Consider the following 17,388-nt stretch of genomic DNA (forward strand, 5'->3'; position numbering starts at 1 on the left):
TAAGCAGTTAAATAAATAAATAGGTGATTAGATAAGTAATCAAATGCACATTAATTTAATTTGATGATACTACTCAATCTGTGATTCTGGAGCCATAACAGTAGATGATAGGGAGTTCAGATAATCACTTGCAGAAGACATGGAATCAAAAGACTGCCAGCCTGTAGAGGAATAAATTTGCAATATAGCTGGATATGCCAATGTAAACCATAGCTGGCGCTGAGACAAAGCAACACAGAGAGGAGAAAATTTATGTCACTTTTCCAATAGAGTTGAAGAATAGTCTTGAAAGAGTTGTACCCTATGTCCATCGTTGGTAAGTGCATCTTTCTGCTGACGGTATTTTTGCATCAATGCAGCTTTACATGCATAATTATGTACTTTTACTATTACCACCCGTGGTTGAATGCGGTCTTCCAACCGTCGCCCCAAACGATGTGCCTGTTCAAATTGAATAAGGCCTAATCCAGAAGGAAGTGGTAACTTTGATTGTAGTCATGTCTCTAATGTTGAAATAAGGCTGGATTCAGCAATTGACTCTGGTAACCCTACAAGTCTAATGTTATCCCTGCGAGATCGGTTTTCCAATTCTTCTAACTTTTCTCCTTGCACATGAAATAATTCTTGCATAGCAGCCATACTTCCCGAAGCTGTCTTTACAGAGTCTTCAACCTCTGCTACTCTCAATTCCAGTGCTCCTGTATGACAGGAAATTTCCGAAAGCATTTCTTCCACTCCTGCAAGTTGCCCAGAAAGTTGATGAAATTGTGGTTCAAATGCTTGAACCACTGCAGCAGTTATCTCTTTTATATAGTCTTTTTGCGATTAAAAAGGCTTTGTACTGAAAGGACAGAGTTCTGCAGACGGGCGGATGAAATGAGTGTAAGATTTGCTCACCGAGGATACCCCCATAGAGGGATTCAGAGAGCCCATAAGTGAGCTACGTATGCTGACAGACGATGGTTATTGACGCGAAAGGATCAGATGTGATGTGCGCAGCTGGTCATGTGTGTGTTACCACACACTTATCAGGCACAGGAGCTAAGGAAAAGTATATGGAAATTATGGCCGCTTCCTCACTTTCATCCCCGACTAGTGGAAATGCCCAAGTTTGCCTACACTAGGGGTAGGAATTTGAAGGAATTGTTTTCTAGTCCTGCAGTGACAGTGAGTGAGGCTGCAATATAACTGGGGCAATTTAAATGTGCAGGGTGTGTATATTGCCAGTTTGCCTTGGTAACTGACAGGGTTGTGGTCCCTGGGAGTGATCGTGAATTTTTCTTTAGAGCACACATTAAGCAGGTTGTATACGTTATAGTTTGCCCATGTGATAAATGGAATCTGGGGCAAACACAACATAAAATCAAATTTAGGGTGGCTCAACATCTTAGTAATCTCACATTGAGTGAGGATATTTGTTTCAAATTGGCAAACAAATGCTCATAAGGTAGAGAATATGCGGTTTGTGGTTTTGATTCAAGTGTCTTTACTAAGTGGTGGTAATATTTCTGAGGTACTGCTTAAAAGGGAACAGAGATTAATTTATGAGTGGAATATGGTTGAGCCTTATGGACTCAATAAAGAAGTGGAATGGAATCTGTTGTAACAGGAATGGGGGCTGAATATGGTTGTATTCAACAAAGAAGTGGACTGGAAGTTGTTATAACTGGAACGGTAGTTGTTTGAACAGGGATATAAGGTTGATGGAGAGGAAGTGAGGTCATGCAGTTTGATTTCCTGGTAGACGGTGTGCTTCCTGTTTGTCAGCTGATCCCCACTTGTGCCGAACCCTGGGTCCCTGTTCAAGTCATGCTTAGTTTACTGGTAGGTGAAATGTTTTTTTAATGATTTTGGTGAGGTTTTAGTATGAATGAAAGGGAATGTATGTGAATTATTTTGTATTGTAGGTGAAGTTGTGATGTTGGTGAGCCTTGCAAATATAGCTACTGAAGATGCCAGGTAGCAAAACACATTCTTGTGTTGAGCTGAATGCTTTTTGAATTGAAGAACAGGACCATCATGAGGACAGAGGGGCCTGTTGGTTGTGTTTAAGACACTATGATTCTCATGTGCTAGACTGCTGTGCAACTCTCAGTTTGAAGCCTCTCTGGCTAGATGATCATGGATTAATGAATTTATGAACTAACCAAGATCCAGTTTTGGATAAAAACAATTATGACTGTAGTATGTATGTGAAAGTTGGGAAGTGGGGATTAGGTTCACTGACTAAATTATTCTAATATTTATTAATAAATTAAGTATTAGTAAGTTGTAAAAGTACTGTAATGAAATGAACTGTGGGAGATAAGATTAAAATTGAATTGATTAAGATAATACTTGTTGGTATTAAATATTTAATATCTGGTTTTAAGAATTTGAGTTATCCAATAGGCAGCTATTTAATTAACTGAAAATCCCCCAAGCTTAGGCTTTAGGTTAATTTTATATAGTCTGGGGACATCAGAGGTTGTGAGCCTCCAGAAGGACCTGCCATGTTATTAGTCTGTACCTGGCTCTTGTCATGATCCTTATGTGAATTTTTAGCACTCATCTGAGATCTTAAACTACTTAGGTATTAAATCTTTATCAATACAAGAGAATCACCTTTGTAGAAAAAGTCCAGTGTGTACAGTTAAGTTTCTTTTCAGTCAATTCGCTCTGTGTTAACCTTAAATAGTTCAAAAAAGCTTTCTTTCATCCCTTTGTCATCAGTGACTGCAATAGAATAAGAACATAAAAACAATTCCGTGCATTAATAGCAGCTGTCTCCCTCTCTGAATTTCCTTTCTTTTTTGTCTGCTGCAGCTTCACTAGGAACAGGGAAGCCGGTAAATCAGCTGACTTCACCTGCTCCTCAAACTGTCAGTGACAGTCAATGGCAGTCTGCTTCCTGCTTGTGCTAGTACTGAAACCTCAATAGTTTTTCTTTTCCTTTGTCTTTACCTCTTCACCATCAGTGACAACAATTTCAAACAATTTCCAAGAGGAGGCAAACGAGATACACTAGTAATGCAGAAAGCAGGAGCACCAGACTGTCTCGTAGCGTCATACTCCGGGACTTGCTAGATGTAAAAATTTAATATTTAACAATACGAGTGAGATATCTTGGCTAAAAGAGTCCGGTGTGTAAATATCAATCTTTAAGAAAATCTAGATTTAAAAATTCCGATGTGCACAGCTTCACTTATCTATTTTTCATATCTGTCAACGGCCATTTCTTATCAGCCAGTTCGCTCAGTCTTAGGCTTAATAATTCAAAAAATTTCTCATCTTTTTCTCATCTGTTCTGTTCAGTGGCTGTGGCAACAATTTCATATATCAACAATCTCTCTCTTCAAATTTTCTTCTCTTTTTTTTGTTTTTTTTTTGCTGTAACCTCACATCGTATGTGTACTGTCAGCGGTAGTCAGTGGCAATCAGCATTCCACTCTGTTAGTCTCGATTATTTCAATAAACTTTTTTTTTTCCTTACCTCTCTATCGTCTGCAGCCACGAAAGTAATTACAAACAGGAGGCATATCAAATTTACTAAGAGTGACTAGGGCTCAGAGAGTAGGAGCATTGATCAGATGTTCAGGCAGCCTCATCCAGCCTCGCATTCCCAAACTTGCCAGATTTCAAATACAAACATTTATCAATTTATCAACACAAGAGAGATACCCTAGTTTAGAGAGTCCAGTACGTGCAAATAAATAATAAATTAAGGCGGTTAAGACCCGAGGAGCAGAAGCTCAACACAGATGCTCTTGTCCAAGCTCATTATATCACGTGACTCTCCCAAAACAAATTTAAATAGCGTAAAATGTGTGTACTCACCAATAATGATGAAGGTATGCGCAGCAAAGCAGCAAAGAAAAGGATTTATAGCTCCTCGGGTGGCGCCCCTTTTTCAGGTGCTTCAGAAGTCATATCTTCTGACAGGTCTTCTTCTGGTGCGGTTTTGTGCTGGCTTTCCTTGATAGGTTTGAGGAACACTGTGATGGGAAGTTGCTGTCGTTGTTTCATGGTGGCAAGGAAGGTTTTATATGTCTGAATGGAAGCATCGATGCCATTATTAACTTTGAGAGCCCGAACCATATAGGGATCCCATGCTTCAATCATCCCTTGCAACTCCCTTGCTGTCCTAATAATCTGGGACAGACGTTCCAATGTCAGACCCTGCTCCTCCTCCTCTTGCTGTGGATCTGTGGCTTCCCCTTCATCTTCGCTGACAGACTTCGTTAACTCCAACAAATCCTCGTCCATCAGGGGTTCAGAGTGGGCATCGATGAGATTGTTGACTTAATCTTGAGTGATGTCGTCACATCCTTCACCACCTAATATCTTTGCCAGTTCTATGGCCTTAATGACAGCCTCATGATGAATTTCTTCTGGTGAGAAGCCCTTGTAGTCATGGACATACTCTGGCCATAGCTTCTTCCAGCATGCGTTGAGGGTTTCCTTTTTCATCTCCTTAAGAGCAGCTTGGATGACTGACAGGCACATTGCGATTGTAAAGTTACGCCAGTAACCCTTTAATGTAAAATTATCATCCACGTCCATTGCATCCACAAGGTGTTGGAGAGAATTTTGGGTATAAAGAGCCTTGAAGGCATGGATTACCCCTTGGTCCAGAGGTTGGATGAGGGAGGTGGTGTTGGGAGGGAGGAACTCAATCTGGACTCCCTCTTAATACAAATCCAAAGGGTGGCCGCCAGCATTAGCCATAATGAGGAACACATGGAAGTCCATGCCTAAATCATGGAGGTAATCCTTGGCTTGAGGGATGAAGAACTGGTGAAACCAGTTTGAAGCTAGGATTTTGGTAATCCAGGCCTTTGGGTTGTGCATCCAGTGGACTGGCAGCAGGTTTTTATTTTTATTTTTTAGGGCTCTAGGGTTCGCTGATTCGTAGTTGAGTCCTGGTTTCATCATGTAACCAGCAGCATTGCCACACATAATGAGTGTCACTCTGTCCTTCTGTGCCTTTTGCTTTGTCCATCATGATGTAAGTTCTGGACTGCATCTTCTTCCAGAACAAGCCTGTCTCATCCATGTTGAAAACTTGCTCGGGCTTATAACCCTTCTCCTCTATAATGTCCCTGAAGGTCTTGGGGTATTTTTCAGCAGCTTCTTTGTCAGCAGATGCTGTCTCTCCATGTAGAGAAATACTGAATCATTTTTGAAAACAATTAAACCATCCCATACTGGCTTGAAAATATTCAGGCTCCTGTGTGTAGATCAGTGTTCTTCAACCACCAGTCCATAGACCGATGCCGGTCTTCAGAAATTTCCTGCCGGTCCGTAGCCGGAACGTGCCTCAGGCCTGAGGAGATCAATGCACAAAGGTGTGGGCGGTGGCTCCTACGCGCATCCTGCACCAGAACCGGCAGCCTTCTCTCTGATGTTGCAATGTTGGAGGGAAGGCTTCCAGATGATGCGCAGGATGCACATTGAGCCGCTGTATGTGTCTTTGTGCACTTGTCTTAGGCTCGATGCACGTTTTGGCCATGGACCGGCAGTGAGTTTATCAAGTTTATCAAGTTTATTAACACAATTTGATTAATCGCCTATTATAATCACTAAGCGATGTACATAGCAAAAATATATCAAGTAAAAAGGGGTTAACATTTTAACTAAGAAACATTTAACTTAAACAAACATACAGTTGGGAAGGAAAAGATAATAGTTACAATTTTTGTTTGGGGTAGAATAAAGGAAATGACAATAGGTAAAGGGGAGTAATAACCTCAGCAATTTTAAATTTATTATTCTTTAAACATTAAAAGCATCTCTAAATAAATAAGATTTTAAAAGTTTTTTAAATATTAAAATATCTTTTTCATTACGAATGTATTGGGGAAGGGCGTTCCACCATAGGGGACCTGTCACCGAAAAAATGTCGGCCCTTCTTCTACCAATGATTTTTAGGGATGGTACTGAAAGAAGATTCTGGTTGGAAGAGCGAAGTGAGCGTTGTGTATTATAAGGTATTAAGAGTCTTGATATGAATTGAGGTTCACCGCATGCTAAAGTTTTAAAGATGAGTATAATTATTTTAAATGTGATTCTATGGCTAATAGGTAGCCAATGAGAATCTATTAACAACGGAGAAACATGATCATATTTCTTTGCATTGTATATTAATTTTATTGCAGTATTTTGAATCAATTGTAATCTCCTTTTTTCTTTTAATGATATGTTGAGAAAGAGAGAATTGCAGTAATCGAGTTTCGATATTACTAATGAATGAATTAATATTGTGATAGATTTAGGGGTCAGAAATTTGGATATTGATCTAATACGGCGTAATTTATAAAAACAGTTTTTAACCGTAAGAGAAATATGATCGTGATAAGTGAATTTTTCATCAATTAATACGCCAAAAATCTTAACTGAAGGAACTAAATTTAGTGTGGTGTTGTTAAGAATGAATGGGATTGACAAAGTTATATCGTTCCTCCAAGTAAATAATACGGCTTTCGTCTTCTTTATGTTAAGAGCCAATTTGTTTGTGTTAAGCCAAGAATGAATTATTTCTAATTTGTGATTAATGGATTTGATTTCATTATCGCATTTAGGATCTAAGGGATGTATAAGTTGAACGTCATCAGCGTATGCAAATGGGGTAAAGCCTATAGATTGACAAATGCTTAACAGTGGAGAAAGAAATATATTAAACAGAAGAGGAGATAAGATGGATCCTTGAGGGATGCCAAATGTGGAAGAATGAGATATAGACATTTCGTTTTTAAATTTAACAGAGGAAGTGCGATCGGCAAGATATGAAGTAAACCAATTTAAGACATTATCTGTTATGCCTATGGATTCTAGTCTTTGTAACAGTAAGTCATGATCTATGGTGTCGAACGCTGCTGAAATATCTAAAGAAAAAAGGATGACGGATTTGTGATGGTCTAAATGATATTGAATATTTGAAATTAGCCCTATTAGAGAATATTCTGTGTTATGGAATTTTCTAAACCCTGTTTGATTTGGATGGAGTGCATTAGTGCTCTCTATGAAATCAGAGAGTTGATTGAATATGAGTTTCTCTGTAAGTTTTCCCAAGAAAGGCAAATTAGCTATTGGCCGATAATTAGTTGGATCATTTATGCTGGTATTATGATCTTTGATGATAGGAGTGATGGTTGCAGTTTTCCAAAGAGGGGGAACGGTCGCTGTCATTAAACTCTTCTGAATTATTGAGTGAATGAATGGTCCAAAATGAGAGATATGTTTTTTTAAATAGTAAGGTGGGATGATCTCAAAACCAGAATTTTTTAGGTTAATTTGTTGAAACAGAGATTCTAAGTCTGTAATGGAAGGGATTTTGAAATTTGAACATCTTGCTATAGGGACAGATTTAATTTGGTCTATGTTAGTCGTATTAATATTTGTATTTGTAGTAAAGGAATTTCGAATGTTAGTAATTTTTTGGATAAAGGCGTTAGAGAGATCTTGTGCTGTTAATGTAGAGTTATGGCTAGTAGTATTTATTTTATTTTTTGAATCTATTGTTTTTAAAATATTGAATAGTGAAGAAGATTTTTGGCTTTGTCAATTTTGTTGGAATAATATGTCTTTTTTGCATTATTAATTTTATCCTTGTAATATATAATATTATCCTTATAAATTTGAAGGTTTGATAGAGTTTTGTTGTGTCTCCATTTTCTTTCCAATGAACGTAATTGACGTTTTATCGTGTGTAGTTCGCTTGAAAACCAGGGATTTGACAGTTTTCGTGTTGAAATGGATTTTGTAATTAAAGGGGCATTGTTATCTAACATGGATAACAAAGATCGATTCCAAGTAATTAAAATATTTTCTAAAGAGATTGAAGAGGGAGTAAGAATAGATGAGTCAATAGTAGAAGTAATGTCTATGTTATCCAGTTTTGAATAGTCTCGACAGGAAATAGTTTTTATTTTGGGTGGTAATTGAGATAATCTTAATTTACTTAGTGTCATAGAAAAAGAAATGAAATAGTGGTCTGACCAAGGGACAGGAGTGATAGTTAGATCGGAAAAATTGTGATAATGAGATTGAGGGGTGAAGATCATGTCAATTGTGTGATTTGCGTTGTGTGTTGGTTCATCAATTTTTGGGTATAAGTTTAGTGGGATTAAAGTATTCAGTAGATCTTTAGTATATGAATCTGCGATGCTATCAAAGTGAATATTGAAGTCTCCTAAAATGAAAGGAAAGGTTGTTGATGAACAAAAGTCTGTCAGGATGTCTTGAAGAAGAGCAAATTTATTTTGACCTAAGGGAGGGGGCACATAAAGTAATAAAAAATCAAGTTTATCATTGGAGGTACATTTAAGATGTAGGTATTCAATAGTGGCATCCTTGGTGGAATGATCGTAAAGGTTTAGTAGGTTATTTTGAAAAATAGCTGCTAACCCACCACCTTTGCGGTTATGGCGGTGGATGAAAAGATAATCATAATTTGTGGGACAGCAATAGGACAAGTATGCTTCCTCACCATCGGCGAGCCATGTTTCAGTAATGAAAAGAATGTGCAGATTGTTTTGAATGATTTTATCCTTTAGAAGATGATATTTAGATTTGATAGATCTCGCGTTAATGAGTCCACATTTTAATTCGTTCTGAGTGTTTTTGGTTGTGAGGAAGAGGGGAAGTGAGGAAGAGCCACAGGGATAGGAGAGGAAATCAGAACTTTATTCATGCTTTTCTCTCTTTCTATGGAGCAAGTAGTGGTGGTAAATCTCAGCTCTGCAGCCGCTGCAGGCAGTGAGGAAGAGGGAGCCAGCCGCGGGCAGCATAAAACATCCAGGTGGGAGTGCTGGTATGTTTCTTGCAGAGGGGAAAGAAGACAAGAGCGACAGCTGGCTTGCTCAAGGCATTGTTTGTAAACAAAAGAGGGCAGGACACCCAACCTCACCCAACTGCCGTGATGAAGGGAAGGCACATGGAGGGAGGAAGGCAACGAAGGTAAGGAAATGATTTTACAGTCAAATCTCAGTTTGCGAGTAACCCGTTTTGCGAGTGTTTTGCAAGACGAGCAAAACATTCTCGCAAAACTTGTCTCGCAAACCAAGTGTTGACTTGATTTGCGAGCACCCCCCCGATAACCGGCATCGCTCCCTCCACTTGCAAAGGCCCCTCCACTCGAATCGGCACCCCCCCCCCCGTGCAAAATGGCACCCCCCACCTGGCACCGGCACGCAGCCCACAGGATGGGCTGGTGCCGCTAGAAGATCTTCCTGCTTCTGCTGGCCTTGATCATGCATTTGCGCATGCTCAAGGACTTCTAATTTTCTCTCTCGCTGAGATTCTCGGAGATCTGTTGGGGTACGCAAGCAGCTTGTAGGGGGTATGCAGCGCTGGCGTTGTATGTCTCCCTCCTGCCATCGCATATCTCCCGCCTTCCTTGTCTTCTCTCCCCAGCCTCCCTCTCCCTCCCCGAACAGCAGCAGCAGCTCACCTTTGCTAGGTCAGCCCACCTCCGATGAAAAGGAACTTTTCACTTTAGGTGAGCTGGAATAGCAAAGGCCCCGAGACAGCCTGATGGAATCGCAGGCTCAGCAGTACTTGTCCTCTTCCTAGCGGCAGCTCACTGCGTGCTTATAATTTCCCCATGCAGCTGCCGCTAGTGTTAGTTTAGCCACGGTTCCATCAGGCAGGCTTGGGGCCTTTTCTAGGCCAGACCACTTCCGATGAAAGAGGAAGTTGCATCTTCGGAGGCAGGCAAGCCTAGCAAAGGCCCCAAGGCTTCCTGATGGAACCGCGGCTAAACTAACGCTAGCGGCAGCAGCATGGGGAAGTTAAAAGCACACAGTGAGCTGCCACTAGGGAGAAAATAGGTACTGCTGGACAGGGAGAAGAGGTACTGCTGGACATGGGGAAGGGAGAAGAGGTACTGCTGGACATGGGGAGAAGGAGAAATGCTGCTAGACATGGGGGAGGGAAAGGGAAGGGAGAAGAGGTGCTGCTGGACCTGGCAGAAGAGGAGGGGAAGGGAAAGGTGCTGCTGGACTTGAAGGAGAAGGGGAAGGAAAGGAAAAGTGTTGCATGCTGGAGGGGAGGGTGAGATGGTGCATGGGGAGATAGCATATTAGTTGTGAGTGGGAATGGGGGGTGGGAAGGAAGGAAAATTGTTGCAGGTTGAGTGAGAGTGATGAGAGAGGGAGAAATGGACATGGTGTGGAAGAGAGAGAGAAATGGGACATGGGGAGAAAACATGTTGTGATTGGGGTGGGGAGAGATGGACTGGGGAGTGGGAAGGAGGGATGTCACAATTGAGGGAAGGGGCGAGGAGAAAGAGAGAAAACATGCAGGAGGCAGAAAGTGTTGGACTCATGGAGAGAGTGAGAAATAGACGAGGATGGAGAGAGTGAAAGATAGACGAGGGCAGAAAGAAGGGAAGGAGAAATGTTACACTCAGGGGAAGGAGAGGGCAGAGAGTAAAAAGTTGGACTCATAGAGGGGGAGGGAATGAAGACTGGAGAAGAGAAAGCGTGCAGGAGGCAGAGAGAAAGAAATGGACTAGTGGAAAGGAGAGAGAAATGTTGGATGTGGCAGTAGAGAGAGTGGAAGAGATGCACCCTGGATCTTTCTCTCTCTTTCCCCACTCCCTTTGCAACTAGGGAGGGAATGAGTGGACAGTGAGAGAGAGACAGGGAGGCATGTTGCCAATGGGGGTGGAAAAGAGAGGAAGAAAAGTTGAACTCATGGAGGGACAGAGAGAGATGTGGGTTCAAATCCCACTCCTTGTGACTCCTCATTGGTTTCAACCTCCACCTCCCAATTACTATAATATTTTATTATTATTTTTAATCTTAACTGTTTGTATTTAATTTCCCAAAAATACTCTTATATAGTAATACTCTTATATAGTAAAATTACTTAGCTATACAAATCAGCTGTCTGTTGCCGACGAAGGCTGCCCGCTTTTTGCTGCGTCAGGGCACTGGACAAAATCTAGAAGAAATTTTCAAAAAACCCCTACTTAACATGAACTGTCAACCTAAAAAATGCTTCAATGTATGCTCCCTATCATCCACATTATCACTACTTTTTTTTTTAGTCGGCAGTTCCTACTCTCTGCTCACAACTCTAATGGCTGCAGTCTAGAGCAGCCTCATTTTAAAATGAGTTGAAAGCTGACGTCAGATAGCTCACTAAACTTTATTATTATTAACAATAAAATATCCACAGTAATTGGGAGGTGGAGGTTGAAATCAATGAGGATGGGGGGTGGGGGTCACGTGATGCACTCAGCTGGAGAGGACGCTTTTCAATCCCTCTCCTGACCCCGGAGCCATATTATTTGCTTTACTCTGCTTATTTCGGTTTTTGACTGCCTGATCTTTCTTCTGCTGGCTGGGGCAAGTGGCAGGCTATCTGCTGTTACCCTTTTTGCTGGGGTTGTGCGTTATGCTGGCATAAGCTTCAAAGGCTGCCAAGATCCTGAGAGGCCCTTTTACTCCTGCCAAGATGGTAGCGACTCCTTCCCCTGCATGAGCACCCAGTAGCCCGACGATTACTTTGCAAGCCGATGCAATCGAAGAATTAAAAAAACATCTTACGGCTTTTCTTGATGATAAGCTTATCCGGCTACAATCAACGGTTGATGGTATGAAGGACACAGTGAAGTGGCAGGCTACCCGCTTGCAACACGTGGAAGATCGCGTGTCTGCCCAGGAGGATCACGTGGGAGCTTTAGAGGCAGGGGCCCAATCTCTTGAAGAGAAGTGCCGTTGTCTGGAGAAATGGGCGGAAGACCTGGACTACTGCAGCCATAGGAATAATATCCAACTAATTGGCCTGCCTGAGTCCTTTACCACCGTGGCTTTGTCAGCTTTGATTTCCACCTGGTTGCCTGGGGGGCTGGGCAAGGACACCGGCGGTGCACCTCTGTTTGTCGAGCGGGAACATTGGTTGGGGACACATCGAGATGGGGACAACAGTCCGTGCCCGGTGATTGCTCGCCTGCTTAACTTTGCTGACAAACATCAGATAATTACCAGCTATAAATTGAAAGGAACTCTTTCCTATGAGGGACAAAGACTCCTGCTATTTCAGGACTATTCCCCACGGGTGTCGGAGCAACAGCGGGCGATGGCCCCATATTGTACTCAGTTTCACCAGCGACAGATGCGCTTTGCCCTACAATACCCAGCCAAGCTTCGGGTGCACCATGAAAACCGGGTACTATATTTCTCTACCCCTGCGGAGATATGCACCTTCCTAGAGGGATTGCCGGGCTGACTGTTGGGTTCCTGAGACTTCCACGGATCCTGTTGAGCCTTCCTGACTCCCCTGGGGGATTAGGACAGCGGTCCTATGATGCCTAGGGCCTGCAGTATACTTTGCCAGACAGGGACAGACCCTTTATTCACCATTCTTTTGACTTTCTCTCCTTGCCTTCGCATCTCTTCTTCCATCTTGGCAGGGGTTGCTGCTGGGCCTGCTCTGGCCCCTGCTACAGTGTTCTTCTTTCCTTTTTTCTTGCTTCCCCTTTTTGTGAGCCCGGTAGCAGTTACCTGCAGTCGGGGCACCCCAGTGTTCCTGCCTGATGGTGCCTTGTGTCTTCTCGAGGGGTCTGTTGGACTGGCCATCCGGAGGATGCAGTCATAGCCGCCCTGTCCTTGACTGGGAGGACGGCGAGTGGACTAGTGCCCCGCTAGGCGCTGTTTTCCTGGCGACAGATTGCCCTGCTAGCCAGGCTCTCCTTCTTCTTTTCCTGGTTGTTGTTTTCTGATTCTCTAACTTTATTGTTTTTTCTTCCTTTTTCCTTTTCCTGTTTTTATCCTTACCCCTTCTCTGCACTCAGTTAAGTTTTTGGGATTCTGTCTGCTTTGTTCTATGGATTCTTTCTTTCTCTCTGCTCTTTTTCTTACTCGTTGCGTGGGCCCAAAGGATGCTGTTTGTACCCCTGGACGTATTGGAGGCTCCTGCGGGCTTTCTCTTGGCATCCCCCCCTCCCATTTTCTTATTAACTGTCCTTTCTCTACCTTTGTTTCGGACTTTGCTCTTTTACTAGGATTGGGGAGTTTGGGATGGATGGGGCTACCAGGAAGGGTGGGGGGGAATGTCTCAGCACATGTTAATTCTACCTAGGCCTTATTAGGTATGCCAGGGGTTTCAATGTTATTTACCTGTACAGTTGCCCCTTTGATATTATATTGCTTACCACCTATGCTATATGGCAGCCACGGACACCTCATCTGCTTGTGGGGAGTTCTTCTCTTTTGTACGGAGGAACCCCTTTTTCCTTTTTTTCTGAGGGAGGGTGGGGGAGCCTGCCCATTGGCCCTGGGGGCTTTTCCTTGGCTCGCTCGGGTGGAGGGAGGCTCCCTGTTTGGATTTTGGAGTGGGTCTGGGGATCTTCTGTTTAGCGGGGGAACAGGTTGGTAAGGCAGGGGGGAGTTGGGGGCCTAGTTGGGGATAGGTTTGTAGATGTAAAGGGTTGGGAGCTCTGTTGGGGAGGGGGGATTCCCCTCTTTTGCTGTAGTTTGGCTAGCCCCTGGATGATTAGGGGTTGAGTAGGGAGAGAGACAGGCCTTGGGTGGGACCTTTTCTCTTTGGTTTGTAATGGGCACGGGTTTAGGAGAGGGGATAAGAGGTTGATTGCATACAATTTTTCTGGGGGTCTTCTGTTTAGCTGGAGAACAGGTTAGTAAGGCAGGGGGGGAGTTGGGGGCCTAGTTGGGGATAGGTTTGTAGATGTAAAGGTTTGGGAGCTCTGTTGGGGAGGGAGTTCCCCTCTTTTGCTGTAGTTTGGGTAGCTCCTGGATGGTTAGGGGTTGAGTAGGGAGAGAGACAGGCCTTGGGTAGGACCTTTTCTCTTTGGTTTATAATGGGCACGGATTTGGGAGAGGGGATAAGAGGTTGAGTGCATGCAGTTTTTCTGGGAGCAAGGGGTTTGGAAGGTTGGGAGACGACTCTCCGGGAGGGTGGGGTGGGGAGACGGGCTAGGGGGTGTGTGTGTGTTGTATGGCTGTGGGTGATTGGGGAGTGGATTGTGTGGGTTTGAGAGGGAGCTGGGGGGTAGGGAATTGGCAGACCAGGAGCCAGAGGGACCGAGGGAGCGCTGTTTTCACCTAGAGTAAAGCCTAGCTGGGGGGTCTGGTCTCTAGCCAGTTTTTTTCATTGCATCATGTGGCTGCAATGGTGGCTTTTTATGTTAAACAGCTATGGTTAATTTGAATGTGATTACTCTTAATGTTGACGGTATCCACTCTCCTATAAAACGCAAGAAAATTCTTACTTGGCTTTGGAAACATCATACCAACGTTACTTTCTTTCAGGAAACCCACCTTACTAGCGATGAACATGAGAAGCTGCGCAGGGAGTGGGTTGGGGATGTGAAATACTCTGCATATAATGGTAGACAATGGGGGGTGGCCATTTTGGTTCACAAACAATTACCCCTTTACATTCATAAGACCATTCAGGATAAAGACAGTCGTTATGTTCTGGTCTTAGGGGAACTCTGGGGCTTCCAGTTCCTCTTCTGTAATCTGTATGCCCCGAATGTCTATAGCCATAGCTTTTACTCGGGGCTGTTGGGTATTATAGCACAATATCCTACCTATCGATTGGTTGTGGGTGGAGATTTTAACTTTACAGCTGACTTTACTATGGATTGCTCTCCTGCCAAGCCGCGGCCTCCGAATACTATGCATCGGGGTGTGGATTTTCTCTGTGCTCACTTAGCAGTAGTGGATACTTGGAGAACTCTTCATCCATTTGACAGAGAGTATACATTTTACTTCTGTCCTCATTCCATGTATTCCCAATTGGACTATGTTCTGGTGTCCACTGCTCTATTTCCTAGGGTGGACAAGGTTACTATTGAAGATACTACACTCTCGGACCACTCGGCAGTAGTGCTGACAATGGCGGTTACGGAACAGCGGGGGGATAGCTCCTGGCGGTTTCCTACAGCTTTATATTATGATAAGCAGTTCTATGAGTATTTGCGAGCCCAGTGGCTGGAATACGATTCGTATAACAACACTTCCGATGTCGACCCGGCGGTGTTCTGGGCCGCTTCTAAGGTGGTGTTGCGGGGACACATCATTCAATATGTGGCCACTACTCGAAAACAGCAGAGGGAGAAACTCTTGCTCTGTCAGAGCAAATGGCAGAGTTGCGTAAGCGTCATCGAGTGACCTTGACAGGGACAGACAGCCAGCAAATTAAATCTCTGCGTTCCCAGATTAATGAGATTTTGGATCAACGAGCCCGCCAGGATATCAATTATCTGAAATTTTGTCTCTATCAGTGGGGCGGAAAGGCGGGCAAACTTCTCGCGAATTTGGTCAGGCCCTATAGGAAAAAACAAATTATTCGTTTGGTGAAGAATTCTCAGGGAGAAAGCTTTACTCAGGAAGCTCATATTCGGGAGCAATTTGTGGAATTCTATAGTGCACTCTACACGAGGAGGGTCTTTACAGAAGCGGACCGGGATCATTTTTTCCAGGACTTATGCCTTCTGAGACTTTCTGGGGCCCAGGCAGAGCAGCTGAATGCCTCTATCTCTTTGGAGGAAATTCGGCTGGGGATCAAGAAGCTGAAACTTACTAAATCTCCAGGCCCCGATGGGTTTGGCCCGGAATATTACATACTATTGCCTGATCTGATTGCCTGGGAAACTATTTCAATTTCCTATCCACCACCTCTTCGGGCCCTTGGAGCAATCTAGCTCATATCACCTTGCTCCCGAAACCCGGGAAGGACCCCACACAAGTTGGCTCCTATCACCCGATCTCCTTGTTAAACCAGGATGTTAAGTTGCTAGCCTCTATTTTGGCAGCTCGTTTGAATGTATTCCTGCCTCAGCTCATTGGGGATGACCAAGTAGGGTTTGTTCCCCAGCGTTATGCCTCACTGAATCTTCTTAAGGCGCTGATGGCGTTTCACGAGCACAGGGAGGGGGCACATCCGCAATTGTTGGGCTCGATATGGAAAAGGCCTTTGACAGTATATCCTGGCAGTACCTTTTTTGGGTGATGTGGGAATACGGCATGAACGGACCTTCCTCACTTGGATTCAAAGCCTTTACATGAATCCGCAAGCGTGCCTCATTATCAATGGAGGACTTTCGCAGTCCTTCCTGCTTTGTCGGGGGACGCGTCAGGGCTGTCCCCTCTCTCCTCTGTTGTTTGTCTTAGCCATCGAGCCGCTAGCTATTAAGATCCGCTCTAGCTCTGCACTCCGTGGTATCCAAATAGGGAGGGCAGAGTGTCGCATTACCTCGTTTGCATTACCTCACTTATCGGAGGCACTGTGGTTGGTGTCTGAGTTTGGGGTACTTTCAGGTCTTAAAGTGAACTGTGAGAAATCCGAATTGTTACCTTTGATGGGACTTGGTTGGGAACCCTGGCACACTGGTCTACAGATCCCTCCGATACGCAAACCGATGCGGTATCTTGGTAGATACCTGCACACGGACCCCAGGGTTATGTACAAATGTAATGTCTTGGCTGCTATTGACAAAATTCAAGCCCTCTGTTCTGCGTGGCAGGATCTTCCCCTATCCCTACTGGGGAGGGCGGCGCTGTTGTCCAGTTGGTTTCTGTTATAAGTGTAGGGGGGTTTGAAGATATAATGTCCAGCGTGTGTCCTGATGACTTTAGGTCTAGCTGGCTATCCAGCAAGAACCTGCGGTTAAAGCTAGTGTCATCTAGAATTATTAGACACAGCCTCCAAGATTTTTCTGGCTTTCTGCCACTTTTCTTCCCATATAAATGACAAAAAGAAATGATGCAGCTCTCTCCACAGCCATGCTTCTGTTCTTTATGAGTTCATGAGGTGTCACACTTAATAACTTTCTACTGTTAAAATATATAGAGTGCACTCTTAGTATCAATAGTTTTTAAACACAACCAGAGTTAATTAAATATATACTGTTCGATATTCAGCTGGCAGCAGTCAGCGTTTTTCTGATCTCCAGCGACTGTATTGCTGGATATTCAATGTTGCCAGCTAAAATTTATGCAGTTAAGTGCAATACTCAGCTCTTAACTGCATAAGACGAGCCACATAAAGACTGGTCTGATTTTTATGCAGCCCATTTTATGTGGTTAAGGGCCTTAACTTCAATCTCTGTTAAGATTAGTTATTTTACCACAAGTTACACTAATTTAGCACAAGATCTTATTGCATAAAATGGGACTCTGTGCTAAAATAGCACAATTTATAGTAAAATAACCTATCTTAACAGTAGCATAGATTGATAAAATTCCCCCTTAATGCCAACTCTGCCCCTGGAAGTTAGCTGGTTTTGGCTTAGACACTTACTAGTTAAGTGCCGCTGAATATTTGCAGTTCGCCCTAGATAGCTGATTTTAAATGGCCTAGAGCCTCTCTGGACCTTTTAAATCTCTTTGAATATTGAATGCAACTACTTAAAACTGAAGACTATCCTCTTCT

At 43.4% G+C, this 17,388-nt stretch overlaps 1 protein-coding gene across 1 annotated transcript in view; it reads left to right on the forward strand.

The window, feature by feature from the left end:
• The window catches only part of LOC117368181 (lipocalin-1-like), a 51,817-nt gene that overhangs the window by 19,226 nt on the left and 15,203 nt on the right, over window positions 1-17,388 (forward strand). The window lies entirely within an intron of this gene.

This window comes from Geotrypetes seraphini, chromosome 10 (assembly GCF_902459505.1).
Source record: "Geotrypetes seraphini chromosome 10, aGeoSer1.1, whole genome shotgun sequence".
Taxonomy (NCBI): Eukaryota; Metazoa; Chordata; class Amphibia; order Gymnophiona; family Dermophiidae; genus Geotrypetes; species Geotrypetes seraphini.